Below are 20529 nucleotides of genomic sequence, written 5' to 3'. Positions count from 1 at the left end.
AAGGGTAAAACTGTTAACCTGTGTCCATAGATGTTAAATACAAGCAGGGATTTTTATTTCTTCCTTTTCAAGATAGAATCTTGCTCTGTCGCCTAGGCTGGAGTGCAGTGCTGCTATCTCAGTCACTGCGACCTCCACCTCCTGGGTTCAAACCATTCTCCTGCCTCAGCCTCCCAAATAGCTGGGACTACAAGTGTGTGCCACCATGCCCGGCTAATTTTTGTATTCTTAGTAGAGATGGGGCTTCTCCATGTTGGCCAGACTGGTCTTGAACTCCTGACCTCAAAGTGATTCGTCCGTCTCGGCCTCCCAAAGTGCTGGGATTATGGGCGTGAGCCACCACGCTGGCCAGCGATTTGTATTTCTGACCCCCAAAGCTTTGTCATTTGCCTCTATGCCAGTGGTTCTCAAAGTGTGGTACCAGGGCTAGCATCGTCAGAATCAACCTGGGAACTTGTTAGACACACAAAATTTCTGGCTCCACCTCAGATCTACTGAATCAGAAATTCTGGGAGTGGGACCCAGTAATTTGTTTTGACAAGCCCTCTGTTATCCTGATACATGCTTAATTTGAGAACCGTTTCTCCGTGCTGTATAACTTCACAAGCACTATGTGTGGTTTAGTTTCTTAGCAAAACCTTAATATAAGAAACTAATTTTCACCATTGTTTGAGACATACGCTAGTATGCTAAAATCTAATTTTTTACTAACATCACTGACATATAGCTTGAAATTCATACTTTTCTATGTTACTCAAGACAACAGTAGTTAAAATATAAATACTGTGACTTAAAAAATTTAAATGTATGCATATAATAGGGGATCCAAAAGTAGTCATATGTTGCTTAACAACAGGGATACGTTCTGGGAAATATGTCATTAAGCGATTTCATTGTTCGACCATCATAGACAAGACTCACACAAACCTAGATGGTATGGTGTACTATACACCTAGGCTGTATAGCGTAGCCTGTTGCTCCTAGGCTACAAACCTGTATAGCATGTTACTGTACTGAATACTCTAGACAGTTGTAACACAATGGTAAGTATTTATGTATCTAAACATCTGTACACAGAAAGGGTACAGTAAAAATACAGTATAAAATATTTAAAAATGGCACACCTGTATAGGGCACTTATTTTGAATGGAGCTTGCAGGACTGGAAGTTGCCCTGGGTGAGTGAGTGAGTGGTGAGTGAATGTGAAGGCTTAGAACATTACTGTATTGTAGACCTTATAAACACTGTACACTTAGTCTACACTAAATTTACTTAAAAATCTCTTTCTTCAATAACAAATTGACCTTTAGCTTCCTGTAACTTTTTTACTTTGTAGACATTTTAATTCTTTATAACTTTTTGCCTCTTTTGTAGTAGTACTTGTTTTAAAACACAAACATATACAGCTGTACAAAAATGTTTTTTCTTTATATCCTTATTCTATAAGCTTTTTTCTGTTTTTAAGTTTTTACCTTTTTTGTTAAAGACTAAGATACAAACACACACATTGTCCTGAGCATACACTTGGTTAGGATCATCTAGACATCACTAGAATAGGAGTTTTTCAGCTCTGTTATGATCTTAAAGGACCACCATCATATATGCCGTCTCTCATTGACCCAAACGTCATTATGCAGCACATGACTGTATATGTAAAGAAATCAATCTTAGATACGGATTTTGGCCAACAAATCACTTCACGTCTGGTAACTACTATGCCATGTAATGCCCTGTATTTTAAGTTTCAGGATATTAATACTGTTTGTCCTAGATTTCAGGGTAACTTTTGAGATTGGCTCAGATTAAGATTAGGTTGGCCCGGCGTGGTGGCTCACGTCTGTAATCCCAGCACTTTGGGAGGCCGAGGTGGGCAGATTGCTTGAGGCCAGGAGTTTGAGACCAGCCTGGCCAACATGGTGAAACCCCGTCTCTACTAAAAATACAAAATTAGCCAGGCGTGGTGGTGGGTGCCTGTAATCCCAGCCACTTGGGAGGCTGAGGCAGGAGAATTGCTTGAACTCAGGAGGCGGAGGTTGCGGTGAGCCAAGATTGTGCCGCTGCAGTCCAGCCTGGGCGACAGAGTGAGACTCTGTCTCAAAAAGATTAAATGGCCCATATTTGGAGAATGTGTCCTATTTCATACAATTTTTTTCCCATGAAATATTAAATGTATAACTAAATTTAATTTGCATATTCTTATAAGACATTTTATGTACACCTGCCAGTTGATGGGAAAAAAATCTGTCAACCACATTTCCGGAGTCTGCTTTATTAATTAGTCTATAATTCTCATTTACCTTGAAGTATATGTAGGCTAGCATATTGGATTAGTAGGTATATTCAGATATGAAGGTTTATTATGGACCATTGTCTCTTTTGTGTTAAATTTTGGGGTCAGAAACACTTGTGTTTAAATCCAAGCTCTCCTTTTACTAATAAGGTTGGTGGGGGTTTGGAGCAGAGCAGATGTGATTAATTCTCCATTGTAGAAATAGGCTTTATAGCCATTCTTTTTGTATTCGATTTTAAATCCATTACTCCATTGTGTCTGCATTAGCAAGATGCATACTATCTGCTGGATACTCTTCAAGGAGTATCAGTACTAAGGTGGAAAGGGCTGCTATAGACTGAATGTTTGTATTCCCCCCAAAATTCATATGTTGAAACCTAATCCCCAGTGTGATTATATAAGGAGGTGGAGCCTTTGAGAGGTGATTAAGTTATGAGGGTGGTATCCTCATGAATGGGATTCGTGCCTTTGTATGGAGCTGAAAAGATGAGAGTTCTCCTTCCACCATGTGAGGTTACAGTGAGAAGATGGCCATCTCTGAACCAGGAAGCAGGTCCTCACCAGACACCAAATCTGCCAGTGCTATGATGATCTCAGACTTTCAGCCTCCAGAACTACGAGAAATACATTTCTTTTGTGTATAAGCCACCCTGTTTATGGTGTTTTCGTTATGACAGTCAGAAAATACTAATACTAAGACAAGGACCCTGCCCTCAAGGAGTTTACTGTCTATTGAAATAAACAGGAAAGGACTTAAGCAAAAATGTGATTGTTATGACACAGATATGTACAAAGGACTGTGGATGTGGTATGTTGGAGCCAGGTTTGGCCAGTAGAACTGAACTGTTGGTACATATACCACAGAAACCAGCAAAATACTGCATCCGGTCAGTTCTGCTATAATGAGATGTATACATTCTTAAAAATCATCAAGTGTAGGGAGAAATAAGATAGGGGCACAACACATAAAAGTTTCATCAGTAACACATTTTTAAAAGAAGTAGGAACCTAATAAAAATGATAGCACCATTTTAACAGTTTTACATAAGAGAAACATAAAAACTACAATAAATATGGCACTTTACCTTAAAAAAGACCTGAAGTTTGCTTGTGAAGGTAGTCATGGGAAAAGTTGCCTCTTGTGAGTTACTATGAAATGGTGGGAGGACAGTTGCCTGAAATCTGAGGAAAAGTTAACACCAGATGTGGATGGCTGTGGCTGGTGACATAAAAGATGTATTGAGGTAGCTGGGAGGTGTTTGAGGTATATGTGTTATGTATTCCTATGTTCAGGCTCTGTGGCTGGATGCGGTTTTATTTCATTCGTCTAGTGTTAAATGGCACAAAAGCAAATGGGATTCATGTGCTCATGTTGTGCCCTAGTGTAACCAGCACGTTGAAACAAATTGTAGTTTTCAAAACAAACATTATAGTAGAACTGACTGTATCAAGGCTTTTATTCCATTCCTAGAGCACATCACTGGAAGGAGCTGTCAGTCAGCCTGGAGGAGTCTTGGATGCCTTTACAGGGAAGATGATGAATGAACTGAGACTTGCCGAATGAGTGTAGTAATGTTTTTGCCAGGTATAGTGTAAGTAGAGGGAGGACATTCCAAGCAGAGGGAACAGCAGCTTGTGGAATAGCATGCAGAAGGAAGCCTGGTGTCTCCAGAAAACTCCTATGTAGTTTGAACTTGGAAAGAAAAAGAAACGCTGTTAATGAAACTTAGTGGTTAGGCAGGAGCCAAATTCATCATGGCCCAGTGTGCCACTTGAAAGAATTTACATTTTATCCTTCAAGGGGTGGAGACCACTGAAGAATTTTGAACAGAAACTATTTCCCAGTGCTGATTTATGTGGCACTCCTGGAGACAGTATGGAAGATAGTTTGAAGCAGGCCCAGCTGGGCTCTGAGAATCTGGAGGTAAGGAAGAACCAATGTGTATCTTTAATAGGCTTGACCCCTTTGAGAATATTATAAAAGCTATAGATGCTCACTGGCAACTGTGTCCTTTCTTTGTTCCTAGAAATCATTATCACCGTAATTTCATGTCTTGATATTAAGGGCCAGGGCCATGTGAGTTAGTCTTTTATATGGTGATGCGTTAGGTGAATTTATAATCAGCTTTCACAATAGGTGGTTTCACTGTTAGCTTTATTCTTACAATGTTTAAAAATCATGTGGTGGATCATAATTGGAGAGATTTTAACATCTTAATGTATATCCACTGGCAAATAATTACATGGGTCAAAGGCCTCTTTACATACTAGATTCCTATTTTTGCCCAAATTATTTTTATTTTATTTATTTATTTTTTGAGGCAGAGTCTCGTTCTATTGCCCAGCGTGGAGTGCAGTGGCGCGATCTCAGCTCACTGCTATCTCCGCCTCCCGGGTTCAAGAGATTCTCCTGCCTCAGCCTCCTGAGTAGCTGGGATTACAGGTGCATGCCACTATGCCCAGCTAAGTTTTATATTTTTAGTAGAGACGGGGTTTCACCATGTTAGTCATCCTGGTCTTGAACTCCTGGCCTCAGGTGATCCACCCATCTCAGCCTCCCAAAGTGTTGGTATTACAGGCATGAGCCACCATGCCCAGCCAGTTCCAGATTATTTTCTAATAAAGAATAACTAGTTGAGTGTGGGGCCCATGCCTGTAATTCTAACACTTTGGGAGACTGAAGTGGGGGGATTGCATGAGTCCAGAAGGTCGAGGCTGCAGTGATCCTGGATTGCACCAGCCTAGGTGACAGAGTGAAACTGAGACCCTGTCTCAAAAAAAAAAAAAAAAAAAAGGAATAACCATTGTAAGGGATGAATAAATAATAAGCAAGTAAAATTCAAGGTTAAAAAAAGCTATAACATTCTTTCAAGCAAAAGTTACAATTAGATACAAATGATTTGAATAACACATCTAAATGAAGAAAGCCATATATCTCACTCTTTAAAAAATCAGTATTTTCCCACAGTGCTCCTTAGCAAGTGTTTTGGTGCCTGTTACAGAGTAAGGTGCTGATAAAACTCATAATCTGGTTGAAGATACTAATGACACACCAAAAGTAATTGAAAGCAGGAATATCAGGTTAAAACATAAAAACCATGTCCTACAGTTTTCTAGTTAATAAACTGTCCCACACTCTATTTAGGATGTAATCAGTATGCAGTAACTATTTATTAAAAGACTGAAGTTTAGTACTTAACGGAGAGTTTGAAAGAAATAATGGAAACATTATGGGACTTTTTGGAATTTTCTGATCTTTGACACTTTGGAGAGTATAATTAATGGATTATGGATTCACAGAGGCCATATACCCTTTCAGTAATTTGTCTCTGATACTTCTGTGGAGCAATAGTTGGTGCTGTTTTTTATTTTCTTAATAGGACACTGGTGGTTTTTTTTTATTAGAAAACTAAAATTTACAAAAATAATATACAATCATTGCGGAAAATGAAAGAATGCCACTTGTATGAATAAAAATTAAAGCTCTTAATAACCTTTGAAAGCACTGATTTTTCTTTATAACTCTTTGATAAGGGTCAGATCATCAAATACCAAGTTTCTGGTACTGTTCAGCTATCACTTACTAACCTATAACAGCCATTTGTGAAAGGAAACCTGCATACAGGTATAGGCATATAATAAAAAGGAATTTTATTATTGATAGATGGTTATAGTTATACCATAATTCATTGGCCTTAGTTCACTTTAATAGGCAGATATTTGAATCTTTACTTAATCTGGCCATTACCAAAGTATGCATTTATCCATATTCTTCTCCCTTAACTCTCAGAGTCATAATCTTTTCTTCATGTCATATAATATTTCTTCTAGTCCTCAATATTTACTAAAATAATAATGTACCCTTCTCTTATAGAAATAAGATTTTTTTTTTCCTGAACCTCTGTCCTCATCATACCTAATCCATACTGATTTGATTGTCTTCCAGCTGAGCCGTTTGGTTCTTCTAGCATATGCAGAGAAATGAAGTCTTAGTCATTTAATAAGACTACATCCAGGAATAAAAGCACCTTTTAAACATGGCATGGACGACCCTTGATAGTCTCTCTCTTCCCCACTTTTCGGGTTGCTTTGTCTTTTACTTGACATCATCCACCCCATACATCAGCCATCTGAATCATTTTCTATCTTTTGGAGAGCCAGGCCCTTTCCTGAGTCCATGCCTTTGTGATATCTGCCTGAAATTCCATTTTCCACTTGGCACATAGCTATTCAGTCATTAAAACCTAGCTTATGATCACCTTTTCTGCAAAGCCTTTCCTGACCCCCTGCATTAGTTAGGTATGGTAGCAAGTAACAGAAAGTCCAAAATAAGGATGGCCTAAAAATGAGAATTTATTTCCTATCAAAGTTCAGAGTTTGCAGTGTAGGGCTAAAATGACAGCTCTGCTCCACAAAGTAATTTTCAGCTCATGGCTTTGGAAGCTCTCAGATTCGACCCTTGTCCTTATGGTTCAAAATTGAGGTGTCTTTGTTTTAAGTAGCAGTACGGAAGAAAAAAGAGACAAAGGGCATACACCAGCTGTTTCTTAAAAAAGCTTCCCTAAAGCCTCCCACACCATGTATCTGGTTGCATCTCATTGGCCAGAACTTAGTCCATGGCCACAAGGAAGGTTATATTATTATGGAAGAAAAGAGAACAGGTATGGGGACAGTTGGCAGTCTGCAACATTACTCCAACTAGAGGTAGTTGCTTTGCGTTCCCAGAGCACTCTAATTATTTCACATTTAGGCTATATTGTCATTTGCCTTCTCTGCTGGATTCTGGACTTAGCAGAGACTGTGTTTTTCATCTTTTTATCTCTAGCACTTTACATAAAGTTTAGCACATAGTCCATGTTCATAGTTGTTGAATGAATGGATAAAGACGTTTGGGAAGAGTACAGCAAAAATATCAGACATAGCAGATGACAGTATTTAAATACCCATGTGTACAAAGATAATTGCTTATGTAGACATTGATGTCTTTTCTTATACTTAATTTTTTTTCCTATTTTCTCCATTATGTGAAAAGAGTAGACACAGTCAATAGTAGAAGTAATGCCTCAAAATTGACCACATGGAACATAGAGTTATTTAAAAGGTAATATGATTCTCTGTGTTATATTTTTTTATTATTGTAGTAAAATATACAAAACATAAAATTTGCCATTTTAACCATTTCTGTCTCTCCCCCAACCCCCTTCCCTTCTCTCCCCTTCTCTACCTCTCTTTTCCCCTCTCTCCCTCCCTCTTTTGAGACACAGTCTCTCTCTCTGGCTCAGGCTGAAGTGCAGTGGTGCCATCATAGCTCACTGCAGCCTCTTGACTTTCTGGGCCCAATTTGTCCTCCTGCCTCGACTTCCCAAGTAGCTGGGATTGTAGATGTGTGCCACCATGCCCAGCTAATTTTTAACTTGTTTTGTAAAGGTGAGGCCTCACTATATTACCCAGGCTGGCCTTGAACTCCTGGGCCCAAGCGATCCTCCTGCCTTGGCCTCCCAAAGTGCTGGGATGACAGATGTGAGTCACCACACCTGGCTCATTGTAACCATTTTTAAGTGTGTAGTTCAGTGGCATTAAGCACATCAACATTATTGTGCAACCATCATCACCATCTATCTGCAGAACTTTTTCATCTTCCCCAACTGAGACTCTGTACTCGTTAAAAACTAACCTCATTTCCTCCTCTCCCCAGCCCCTGGAAACTACCATTCTACTTTCTGTCTCTATGAATTTATTACTCTAGGAACCTCATGAGAAGAATCATCAATATTTGCCCTTTTATGACTGGTTTATTCCACTTAGCACAATGTCTTCAAGGTTCATCCATGTTGTAGCATGTGTTAGAATATCCTTCCTATTTAAGGCTGAATAATATTCCATTATGTATGTAGCACATTTGGTTTGTCCATACATATGTTGATGGACGCTTGGGTTGTTGTGCTACCCCCAAACACCTATTACCCACAAACACAAGCCACATACAGGTTGGTATCCCTTACCTGAAATGCTTGGGACCAGAAGTGTTTTGGATTTCAGATTTTTTTTTTAATATTTGCATTATGTTTACTAGTTGAGCATCCCTAATGTGGAAATTCGAAAAGTTCCAATGAACATTTCCTTTGAGCATTATGTAGGCACTCAAAAAGTTTCAGAGTTTGGACCATTTTGAATTTCAGATTTTTGGATTTAGGGATGCTCAACCTGTACTCACATAGCTTCTTGAAAGGAAATTTAAGAAAAGTACACTCACCTATATTAAGAACTTATTTTTCTAGCAAGTAATTTATCACCTCTCCCAATCTTAGCTTCTGAAATGTAAACTAAGAAAGTTATGAAGAACATTATCCAGGTGTTAAATCTTAAAAGTAGATCCAAGAGTGGAATTAGAGAAATACAGTGGCCTTTCACAATAAAAGACTGGATTTTAAGAGTCTCTTAATTATTTGATGAGAGACACAGGACAATACAATCTGTGAATTTCTATTGTTTTGAACTATGGAGATTTTATCATGACTGGACAATGAGAAGAAATATTACAGCTGTAGCTTGATGGTTTTGCTTTTATAAAATTCTTCTGGTATTGAAGAGAAAAAGATTATTAATGGGTAAAGTAAGAAAAATTAACTCCATTCCTACTGCGTGACTTTTATTATCAGATAGCAATCTGATAACTGATTATTATCAGTTTGGTGACAATAATTATTTTTGGATGCTTGGTTGCTAATAATTTGCCTGATGCCTAGAAAATTCTGATTTGGGGTCTGTATTCTAGTGGGCACATAGCCCAAATTAGCAATCAGATTCTTCTACTAAAATTATCTGATCAAGCTTTCAAATAATTCATGCATTTACGTAGAATACATATCCAGTGGTTTAAACAGAATTTCACAGAAGCTTTCCCATTGAAGCTGATTGTTTGGCAAAATGGTGAGTCATGCTTTACTGGCCAACTCACACACCAGCTGTTGATATAATCAGTTACCTGAGCCAAGATCAAAGCAGCAGAATAGAAGATAGTACCTTGGCTCTGATACCTTTCTGTCTTTTCTAAAAAAAAAAATTGGGATGTAAATTTCCATCCCTCTCCTATGTGCTTTGGGTTTTAAGAAGCAATATAAGACCATTTTTTATCTTTAGAATCTTACAGTTGTAGAGATTAAATTGATATGCTTGAAATGATCTGAAAAGATGAGAACAAATTGTGGTGTTAACTATAAACCCTTTTAGAGAAATCAACAGGGAGACATTTGAACTTGATGTAGATGTTAAAAATAGAATTGAATGGTAGAGGGCCAACTAAGGGAGGTATTTCAGTGTAAGGAGAAATTAGTTTGGATAAAGCAGGGTCTGAATATGGGTGGTAATGAGTGAATGCGAGGCACAAGATGCTCTAACTGTTGAATGTTCCTAAAAGAAACAATCTGGCATTATTATGAGTCCAGGAAGATAGGAGAGAGACTAAGGTGTTGTAGAAATCTAGGAATGAGGCAAAAGAAATCTGGACAAAGTTACTGGCAGTGAAAGTAGACAGAAAAGGTACATTGGAGGGACATCTTGAAAAAAGAAACTGTTGAACTAGGTAACATTAAATATGGTGGTGTTAAGTGGAGGAAGAGTAAGATACTCTAAGGTTTTCCCAAGAAATCAAGTACAAACCTGGTAAATAACATTTCAAGTACAAACCTGGGGAGACATATTGTTAATTTTGGATATAGTTAATTTGAGGTGAGATGGAGAATAGCCAGATTGGGACAGAGTTTTAAGCTGTTAGTGGACTGAAGAGTATGTGTTGAATGTGTGGACTCAAGTGTGTTTCCCATACACGTCCAGTTGTATTTGAGGAGGTGAAAATTGGTCCTAGAGAATATTTGTTTATAACTGTAAAGGCAGGAACATATGTTCTCATAGCTTCTATGTATATGTTAAAAAATCTGTAAGTCAAATAAAATTTTTTTCCCATTAGCATCATTTCACTTGAAGGAACTAGGTTGGTTAAATAGATGAAGTTCATTAATCACATCCAGGAAACTGAAGTTTTTTCCCATACAGTGAAATAAGAAAGCTAGTAAGCTGCATCTTGCTAACAGTAAGTAAGATGCAGAACCAGGATAAGAACTCAGATTCTTTAAGGAACATCTTAGAATAAACACTGTAGCAGAATAATGTCATATCAAGGAGCATTATATTCTTAAATATTGTAAATTATTGAATTATTTAACACGTTTGATTTTTACAACATTTGAAGTAATGTACCAGTAGAAAGTGGATGCTTCATGTTTTTCTTTGGTGGAATATTTAATTGGGTCAACTGTGCCAAATTTTATTTGTGGCTTTCTCTCTCAGAATGGCTCTTTTTGTAAATAGCAAAACATACGTAACCATAGGGAGTCAAAGAGAAAAAAAACTTGGCAGAAGACTATATCCATTGTTATTGGATTGTAAATTGTCCTAAGATGTAATATCTTACAGGAATGATAGTTCGAAAGGTAATATAATTAGAGAAATAATAGTCTTGTGTAGGGGTGAACTATTATTGGGGTTTCACTGAAGGGTACCTGAGGTGGTTGTTAGTAGCACTTTGTGAGTGCCTCCAAGTACAAGTACAGTACTGCTTTCTGCTTTCTTTGTTGTCTGTCTTGTGTATGCTGCTTTTTGGTTATTCTCCTTTTCTGTAGTAAAATGTAACCCATATATAAAAGAATGAATACATTATAAAGGTACAGTTTAATGAGTAATTATAAAGCATATTTGCTACCCAGATTAAGAAATAGAATATTGCCAGTGAACCAGAAGCCTGCTGTGTGCCTTTTCCCAGTCAAACTCCATCTGTCCCCACCCCATCGCATCCCCCAGAAGTAACCATGTTCTTACTTTTGTGAACATCATTTTTTCTTTCTCTTTAAACTTTTACCATCTATATGTGCATCCCTAAATGGTATAGTTTAGTTTTGCCTCTTTTGTACACATGTCTACACACATATGTATACATGTCAGTATTCATGTGTATATTTTTATTTCTCTAATCCATTGTGCATATACTATTCCATTGTATCAATATACTATAAGATATGTATTCTGCTCTACTTCATAATATTGAAAAATGCTTCTGTGACCAGTTTAGGAAATAATGCCCAGGAGGATCTCCTCTCTCAGAAAACTAAGGTATTAACATATTCAAACGGAAACCTTTATTTGTAGAATACTTGTTAACGTCATGTGGTATACTAGAATTCTAGGGAACATGAGTTATGAAATACTGGATAAGACCTTTTGTTATTACATTTTGTCACTGAGTAATTTCAGTACCTGCTATTCCTACAATCATGTCTAAGGAGAACATTCACTGAGGGAGTAAACCAAGGTAGCTGTGCTTTCGATCATGAATGACCTTACCTTACCTGGCCATAGGTGATTGGACTGGCATGGGTATCCAAATTAAAGTCACCAGTGATTGGTCGGCCACTGCCCAACCAGGTGGAAGCACAGAAAGTTGTCTCCACATGGGAATGAGCTTAACCAATCAGGTTCTGACAGGCCTTACAATTGGCTATATTTGGTTAAAGAAATATAGCTTTTGCTTTTAATTTTCTGTCTGGATATACTCCAGATAGACAAGGTGGAGTGCTGGTTACTGTAAGGATACACATGATGTGTATCATAAAACTCACAAAAAGAAATAGAGATTGACAGTTAAGTATTGGAAGCAGAATTTGTAAAATCAAGAGAGAGATAGGAGGGGCCTGTGATAGACCAAGAATTAGCAAAAGGTATGAGAAAGTGGCACCTATGAGGAAGAAGAAGAATACAGAGTCTAGAAGCAGAGATACCAGCTGGTGGCTGGAGGCAAATCACATATCTAAAGCTGATACCCAGGGAGTTGCTGGGTCCCAGTAAGAACCAGAGTTCTAGAATGAGGATCTGCCACTGCCTACTGCTCCTCTTGTTGCTTCCTAGGGCAGCCCTGGAACCAGACCCATTCTCAGTCCCAGTATCCTTGAGGCCCAGACCCACTTGTGTTACTGATTTTGTTCTTGGACTTCTGACCTGTTTTCCTTATCAAATCCATGCTTATTAATCAGGATCCTTCCTCAGCCATACACACCTACATTCGAGTATGTCAGAACCTTGCAACCAGAAGAGACTCATAAATGAGATGAAATTCATTAGTGATATTATTTACCACTAATTCCTAATACTGTTTGAGAAAGTCACACTGGCTTGAATGGAGACCTGTATTTGTGATTCCTTTCTCCATTGATTGTGTTCTCTGCCCCTCTAACCCACCATTTACTTGTGTCTCTTTCCTTCCTCACCATTGCTTCATCTTTAAAAAGTTTTAAAAATATTTCATTATTCATTTCTTCTGCATTTTGCATATATCTTTGAGTTTATAATATGAAATTAGATTGATCTTTTTCAAGATCGACTTCCTTTTTCTTTTATTTATTTGAAACGGAGTCTCACTCTACCACTCAGGCTGAGTGCAGTGGTGCGATCTCAGCTCACTGCATCCTCCGCCTCCCATGTTCAAGTGATTATTTTACCTCAGTGTCCGAGTAGCTGGGATTACAGGTGTGCGCCACCATGCCGGGCTAATTTTTGTATTTTTACAAATCCCAAAATGGGATTACAGGCGTGAGCCACTGCACCTGGCCCCAAGATCTACTTCCTTTTTAGATAACATTTTAAAAATATTGAATCTAATATTTTGGAAAGTACAACAAAGAAAATATGAAATTACAATAAATAGAAACTATCCAGAGATAACCACAATGGTATTTCCTAACTATATATTTTTAAAAATGTTTGTGATATATATGTGTGTTGAGGTCTATTTAGTTGTACTATTTTATAACCATTTTTATTTAATATCGTGAACATTACCAGAATATTAAATGCTCCAGAAACATGGGTTTTTATGTCTATTATTTCAGCATGTAAAGGCACCAGAATTTATTTAACCATTCTTCTATTCACTGAGCAATATGATTATTGCCAATTTTTTCCTAATATAACTAATGCTATGATGAATATTTCCTGCATATAAATCTCCATCCTTATCTGATTATGTTCCTGGAATAAATTTCTAATTGTGAAGCCTTGGATAGAAAGATGTGCATAGTTTTAAAGCTTTAGTACATAATATACAATTTCCTTTTTGAAATGTCATGTGGATCTATGTTCTCACATTAGTGTGTGACAATGCTACTTTCTCAATACCCATGCTAGATAGTACCATTAAAATGTAAAAGAAAGAAAAGCAAACTTTGCCAGGTTGATAAGTGATAAATTTGTATCACATTTTAATTTGGATGTCTTTGACAAATTCCAAGAATGACCTTTATTGGCCAAGTATACATCTGATTTGTGATTATTCTAGAGATATCCTTTGCTGTTTTTTAATTGAGTTGTTGTGTTTTACCATTTTCTTTGTCTTGTTTTCTTTTTTAAATAGAGACAGGTCTTGCTTTGTTGCCCAGGCTGGACTTTGAGGTCCTGGGCTCAAGCAAGCATCCTCTCCATACGCCACCCCCCACCCCCGCCTTCTTAGTAGCTGGTCTGTAGGTGCACACCACTGTGTCTGACATACCTTTTTCTTATATATCTTAATTTTCAGCATATGACAACATTGTCGTATATCATGTCGTCTCCATATGTCATATGTTGAAAATGTTTTATTCAGCTTATCATTTACCTTTGTTTATGACATTTTTTGATATACAGAAGTCTTAAATTTTATGTCATTTAGTCTTTTGATCATTGCCTTTTGGTTTATTGCTTCAGCATTTTGCTTAAGTGCACCTTCCCATCTCCTATTTGAGAAGTCATAAGTTTTTTTACGTTTACTACTCTTTTTTTTGAGACGGAGTCTTGCTCTGTCACCTAGGCTGGAGTGCAGTGGCGTGATCTCGGCTCACTGCATCCTCCGCCTCCCAGGTTTAAGCGATCCTCCTGCCTCAGCCTCCTGAGTAGCTCACATTACAGGCACACACCACTATACCTGGCTAATTTTTGTATTTTTAGTAGAGACGGGGTTTCACCATGATGGCCAGGCTAGTCTAGAACTCCTGACCTTGTGACCCGCCTATGTCGGCCTCCCAAAGTGCTGGGATTACAGGCGTGACGTGCCACGCCTGGCTTGTTTACTACTGTTTTTAATGGAAGGTTTATGTTTTTACAATCCGTTGAAATTCTTACCCATTCATCTAATGGGAACATTTGAGATTACTCAATTTTAGGCCCCAAAGTATAGTTTTTTAGTTTCAGAAAACTTGACTGTTAACTTTTTATGAGTTTTTCATCTACTTCCTCCTTCCACTATATATATATATTATATTTAACATGTTACAGGAAAGCGGTCCCAATCCAGACCCCCAAGAGAAAGTTCTTGAATCTTGCGCAAGAAAGAATTCAGGGCGAGTCCATAGAGTAAAGTGAAAGCAAGTTTATTAGTAAGTTAAAGGAATAAAAGAATGGCTATTCCATAGAGCGGCTCCGTGAGCTGCTGGTTGCCCATTTTTATGGTTATTTCTTAATGATATGCTAAACAAGGGGTGGATTATTCATGCCTCCCCTTTTTAGAACATATGGGGTAACTTCCTGACATTGCCATGGCATTTGTAACCTGTCATGGCACTGGTGGGAATGTAACAGTGAGGATGACCAGAGATCACTCTTGTGGCCTTCTTGGTTTTGGTGGGTTTTGGTTGGCTTCTGTCATGCAGCCTGTTTTATCAGCAAGGTCATTATGACCTGTATTTTGTGCTGACCTCCTGTCTCATCCTGTGACTTAGAATGCCTTAACCATTTAGGAATACAGCCCAGTAGGTCTCAGCCTCATTTTACCCAACCCCTACTCAAGATGGTTCACATGCCTCTGGCAAACATATGTATACTTGAACATTTAGTATAATGATAATTGATTAAGTGTCATACAAGGGACTGGGGGGCATCTCCAAATATATCCGAAATTTAAACAAAGGACTTCCATTTGTATTTTCTGTTGGTAATAGGAAAAAAGGAGAGAAACAATGAGTTATATTTTTCTCATTTTCTACATAAAGGAAGCATATCAGTTTTTTAAAGAGAAACCTTGGCAGTAAAGTCAAAGAGGAATTTTTTTGTGTGGGTCTTTATATCAGGGGTGATGTCTTTTATACTTTTTTTTTTTTTTTTTTTTTTTTTTTTGAGGAGTCTTACTCTGTCCACCAGGCTAGAGTGCAGTGGCGCAATCTCGGCTCACTGCAACCTCCCCCTCCCGGGTTCAAGCGATTCTCCCTTCTCTGCCTCCCGAGTAGCTGGGATTACAGGCATGTACCACCACACCTGGCTAATTTTTGTATTTTCAGTAGAGATGGGGTTTCACCATGTTGGTCAGGCCGGTCGTGAACTCTTGACCTCAAGTGATCCGCCTGCCTTGGCCTCCCAAAGTTCTGAGATTACAGGCATGAGCCACCACACCCAGCCCTTTGATACCATTTTTATAGAACATGGAATAATACAAGACCACTTATTTGATAAACTCTTAAGAAGTTGAGAGCATAACATTAAGGCGTAATTCTGGTAAAGTATTTGTGTAGGGAGCCAAAATAATACAAACCACATATATATCTTTGTGGTGAAGTAATTTGATAACAGTTAGAACATAGAAAATAGTATGGGTGGTGAGATATTTCCAAACTGGTTCTTTCAAAATAATAATCAAGACTTTTTTTTTCTTTCTTGAGATGGAGTTTTGCTCTTGTTGCCCAAGCTGGAGTGCAATGGCACGATCTTGGCTCACAGCAACCTCTGCCTCCCAGGTTCAAGTGATTCTCCTGCCTCAGCCTCCTGAGTAGCTGGGATTACAGGCGCATGCCCCCATGCCCACTAATTTTTTGTATTGTTAGTAGAAACGGGGTTTTACCGTGTTAGCCAGGCTGGTTTCAAACTCCTGACCTCAGGTGATCCACCCACCTCAGCCTCCCAAAGTGTAGGGATTACGTGCGTGAGCCACCGCGCCCGGCCGTAATCAAGATTTTTGACATTTTATTTTATGTCTATTTGTGGTTTCTATTTAGTGCTTGGGAAATAGTTGTGGAATGGTTCATCCATACTAGGTCTAAGTATTTCCCCTGGAAAGTTTTACATTTTATTGTGAAAATTAGAAAATCCATATAACAAGATGTAGAATTATCCCATTTAAGTGGATTTCCAGGATTGACCTGCAAGCAATAACAAAGGATTTTTACCCACTATACTTCAAACAATTATGATGCGAACTGTTTAATAGTAAGTCTTAATTCATTTCAGATCTCAGAGAATGTCTAAGAATTTTGGGGATATTAATGTAGCACTACATCCTTATCAAAGAATATTGAGAATTCTGCTTTAAACTACCAGTTCATCTTTGAGACTGTTTAAACCTGCTTTTCTTTATCTGCAAAAGAAGTCTCAATTTTAAGCCAAGTTTATGGGAAATGACTATACCTTAAATTGTGTAGGAAGTTCTTTTAGGGGGAGACAGGAAAGGGAAGGTTTGTGTTGGAAGGATAGCATTTCTTCGATTACATATTTTTGTAGCTGACACTACATTTACATTGTTTAAATTGAACATAAAATTGTACCTGATCGAAAACATGTCTAGCTATGGAGTATGAGACTATTTAAATAACCCAGTATTATACATTAGGATTTTTCTTTAATTTAATTGGAGAGTAGTATGATCAGAATTAGTTGTAACTGTTGTGCTATGTTAGACCTTAAATAACTTGATTCCATTTGTGGAATGCTCTGCTTATTTTAAAAATTCTAATATTAAAAGAAAAATCACAGATCTTTGAGGTTAGCTAATTGAGTTGCTTGTAGAGGAAGGACTACCTGGGCTGGCTAGAGACAGAGGGTTGTTTATCCTCTTTAACATTTCCCATGAAAGACTCTGCACAAATCTCTTTCAGTTGTTTATTTACCTTTTTTAACCATTTGAAATTTAATTTTTTCCTGAGAGTTTCTTTGTCTTGGTCTTTAGAAGATTGAAGAGCGGCCAGTCAGAATTCCCATTTTTAAAGAAAGGGTCTCTGTATATGTAAAAACAAACATTTGATCACCTTCATTCTCCAGATGGCATAATTCCAGCTATATTATCTCAATATTCCTAAATTATAATACCGTTAACTGTTGTTTTGCTGTACTTTTTCTTCCCAGTTTTTAAAGGGTGGAGGAAGTAGCCAGACATGGAGGCCTTTGAGTTTTTTTTTTCTTTGATGCTTGAAATCCTGGGATCAATATTACGAAGGATGCTCCAGAAGGGAGTGAGAGTGGAGAAAGGTAGACTGTTTAGGCATCTGATTCATCCATGCAAATGATGAAGACTGAACCTGTTAGGGGGCAGTGGAGATGGAGAGGAGGGATAGGCCTGAAATGGTTGTGAGGTAGACTATAGACTCACATTGTTATTATTCACCACTCCCCAGAGTAAGTACAAACGCAGTGGTAACTCTAGAATATCTAGCATCTTTTCTCTCCTGCCATTTGAATCTTCTCCTTTGGAGTATAGAAATATTCCATCAGGGCTGGGTGGCTCACGCCTGTAATCCCAGCACTTTGGGAGACCGAGGTGGGCAGATCACAAGGTCAGGAGATTGAGACCATCCTGGCTAACACGGTTCATGAAACCCCGTCTCTACTAAAAATACAAAAAATTAGCCAGGAGTGGTGGCGGACGCCTGTAGTCCCAGCTACTCGGGAGGCTGAGGCAGGAGAATGGTGTGAACCTGAGAGGTGGAGGTTGCAGTGAGCCAACATTGCGCCACTGCACTCCAGCTTGGGCGACAGAGACTCCATCTCAAAAAAAAAAAAAAAGATCCCATCAGCCTGTCTCCTTTAAGGTTATATTTTTTTGTTACATCTCTTTTAATTTTGGTTTCTACATGTTTGTTGTTAGTACGGTATATAGTTATGTAATTGATTTTTGTGTGTTGATCTTGTATCCTGTGACCCTGCTAAACTCACTTACTTAGTTTACTTTTCTTTCTTTTTTAAGATTCCTTAGGGTTTGCTATGTAGACAATCACATCATCAGAAAATGGAGTTTTATTTTCTCTTTTCCAATTTGCATGACCTTATTTATTTCTTTTTTTTTTTTTTTTTTTTTTTTGCCTTATTGAGCTAGCTGTTGCATCCCTTTTGATCTCTTGTTCTGGCCATCAGTGATTACACATCAAGGTTGCTAGACAGATTTGTTTCTTCTGCCTAGAAGAACACTTTGCATGGGCTGGTGTTTTCCTTGAGCAAAGATTTTAATTACTGATTCATAGTGTTTAACGGCTATTGATTTTTAATTTCTTCTTGAGTCAGTTTTGGTAATTTATGTTTTTCTAAAAATCTAGTCATTTCTTCTTAGTTTTTAAATTTATTTGCTTACAGTTGTTCATAGTGGTCTCTTACTTTTTTTTGAGACAGGATTTTGCTCTGTTGGCCAGGCTGGAGTGTGATGGTGCAGTCACAGCTCAGTGCAGTCTTGACCTCCTGGGCTCAAGTGATCCTCCCACCTCAGCCTCCAGAGTAACTGGGACCCCAGGCACACACCACCATACCTGGCTAACTTTTGTATATAGAGGCAGAGTTTTGCCTTGTTGCCCAGGCTGGTCTCAAACTCCTGGGCTCAAGCAGTCTACCTGCCTTGGCCTCCCAAAGTGCTGAGATTACAGGCATGAGCCACTATGCCCAGCTGGTCTCTTTTACATCTGTTTTATATCTCCATGTGTTCCCTTTTTTATGTCTTGCATAATGTGTCCATGTAGTCTGTGGCCCTGGGCTGTTACACTTTTTAAGGTTTCTTTGTTCTTCTCTTTCTGTGGTCATTGTACTTACACGTAGTACTCCTCTATAACCACATCCCCAACCCTTCTAATTTGCAGTTTCTAAGCTGCTGTGCACTTGGTGTCTAGCAAATAAAGTTTGCTTAAATTGAAGGTCAATTTAGAGCAAATAGGCATAGAGAAAGAGCTTTAAATATTTACATCTGAGAGCTTGAACTTTATCGTCATATTGTCCACATGTGGTACTCAGCAAATGTTAAAATGAATATTTAAAAAATCTTTTCAGATTCTCAGCTTTTGATAGGTTAGGTTTAATTTTAGTTGTTAATAAACTAAAGATTTCTTCATTGTCCTATTTCTAAAAACTAAATTTGTATGTTACATGCTAATTGGTAAAACCAAAACTAAACTGTATTAGTTGGAGCTTCTAGTTGATGATTTTGTTCAACATGCTTCTCTACATTTGTTTTCTTAGTGATTAAAAGTTATCCTTATTTGCCTTTACTTCTCCCAATATCCTTCTCAAATATCCTGCTAAAGACTAATTTTGAGATGTTTCCATTGTTTTTTCTCTTTTCTTTTTCTTTTTTTTTTTTTGACACAGCCTCACTCTGTCACCCAGGCTGGAGTGCAGTGGTACGATCTTGGCTCACTGCAGCCTCAGCCTCCCAGGTTCCAGCGATCCTCCCACCTCAGCTTCGTGAGTCGCTGGGACCACAGATGCATGCCACTTGGCCTGGCTAATTTTAGGAAATCTTTTTGTAGAGACAGGGTCTCTCTGTTGCTCAGGCTGGTCTCAAACTCCTGGGCTCAAGCGATCCTCCTGCCTCAGCCTCCAAAAGTGTTGGGATTATAAGCATGAGCCACTGTGTCCAGACAAATATTCCTTTTTCTTATGTGTCAGGGAAGGTAGATCCAAAAAGGGGCACACATTGTCCTGATCAGTTTCTTTCTTTCTTTCTTTCTTGGATTCATTACAAGTTGTCAAATTATTTTCCATTAGTTTTTTTTAGAGCTAAAATTTGGCATAGGAGACAGTAGTATCTTTTAAGTGTGTTAAAGATTAGTAAATGTATTCTAAGCAGTTTTAGATAAAAAGTAAAAAAGTTGTTATTATCAAAACATTATTTTATTTTATTTTAGTCCTTAGAGTCTTTGTATTTCTTATGATACTTGATGTAAACTGCTGGGGTTATAAAATGATTATCCTCCCTAGAGAAGGAAATGGTGCAGATTCCATTTGCTCACTTACCATTTGTAACTGAATATTATTTGTAAATTATTAGCAGGATCATAATGAGCTCACTGTTAAGTAGTTCCCCCAATCAGAGACTCTTTCCTGGATTAAGCTGTCTGCCAAATTCCTCAACTGAGAGTTGTTTTACTTTGTTGGTTTCTTTTGTTTATATTTAACCATCTTTTATATTAAGGGAGATT

General features: G+C 38.0%; 1 protein-coding gene across 11 annotated transcripts in view; it reads left to right on the top strand.

Moving 5' to 3' along the window:
• SOCS5 (suppressor of cytokine signaling 5) overlaps positions 1 to 20529 on the top strand; it is a 163992-nt gene that overhangs the window by 31735 nt on the left and 111728 nt on the right. The window contains exons 1-2 of one of the 11 annotated variants that reach the window (XM_063649407.1): positions 2357 to 4214; positions 7323 to 7391. The exons of 7 other annotated variants lie outside the window; for them this stretch is intronic. The gene's annotated coding sequence lies outside the window, so the exon portion shown is untranslated. Of the gene's footprint in view, positions 1 to 2356; positions 4215 to 7322; positions 7392 to 20529 lie in introns of those variants that run through there. 3 more of the 11 variants (XM_063649408.1, XM_054473091.2, XM_054473097.2) reach the window with 3 other exon arrangements.

The sequence above is a fragment of the Pongo pygmaeus genome, chromosome 12 (assembly GCF_028885625.2).
Source record: "Pongo pygmaeus isolate AG05252 chromosome 12, NHGRI_mPonPyg2-v2.0_pri, whole genome shotgun sequence".
Taxonomy (NCBI): Eukaryota; Metazoa; Chordata; class Mammalia; order Primates; family Hominidae; genus Pongo; species Pongo pygmaeus.
Note: the sequence above shows the minus strand (reverse complement) of the source record. Positions and strands in the feature narration are given on the sequence as shown.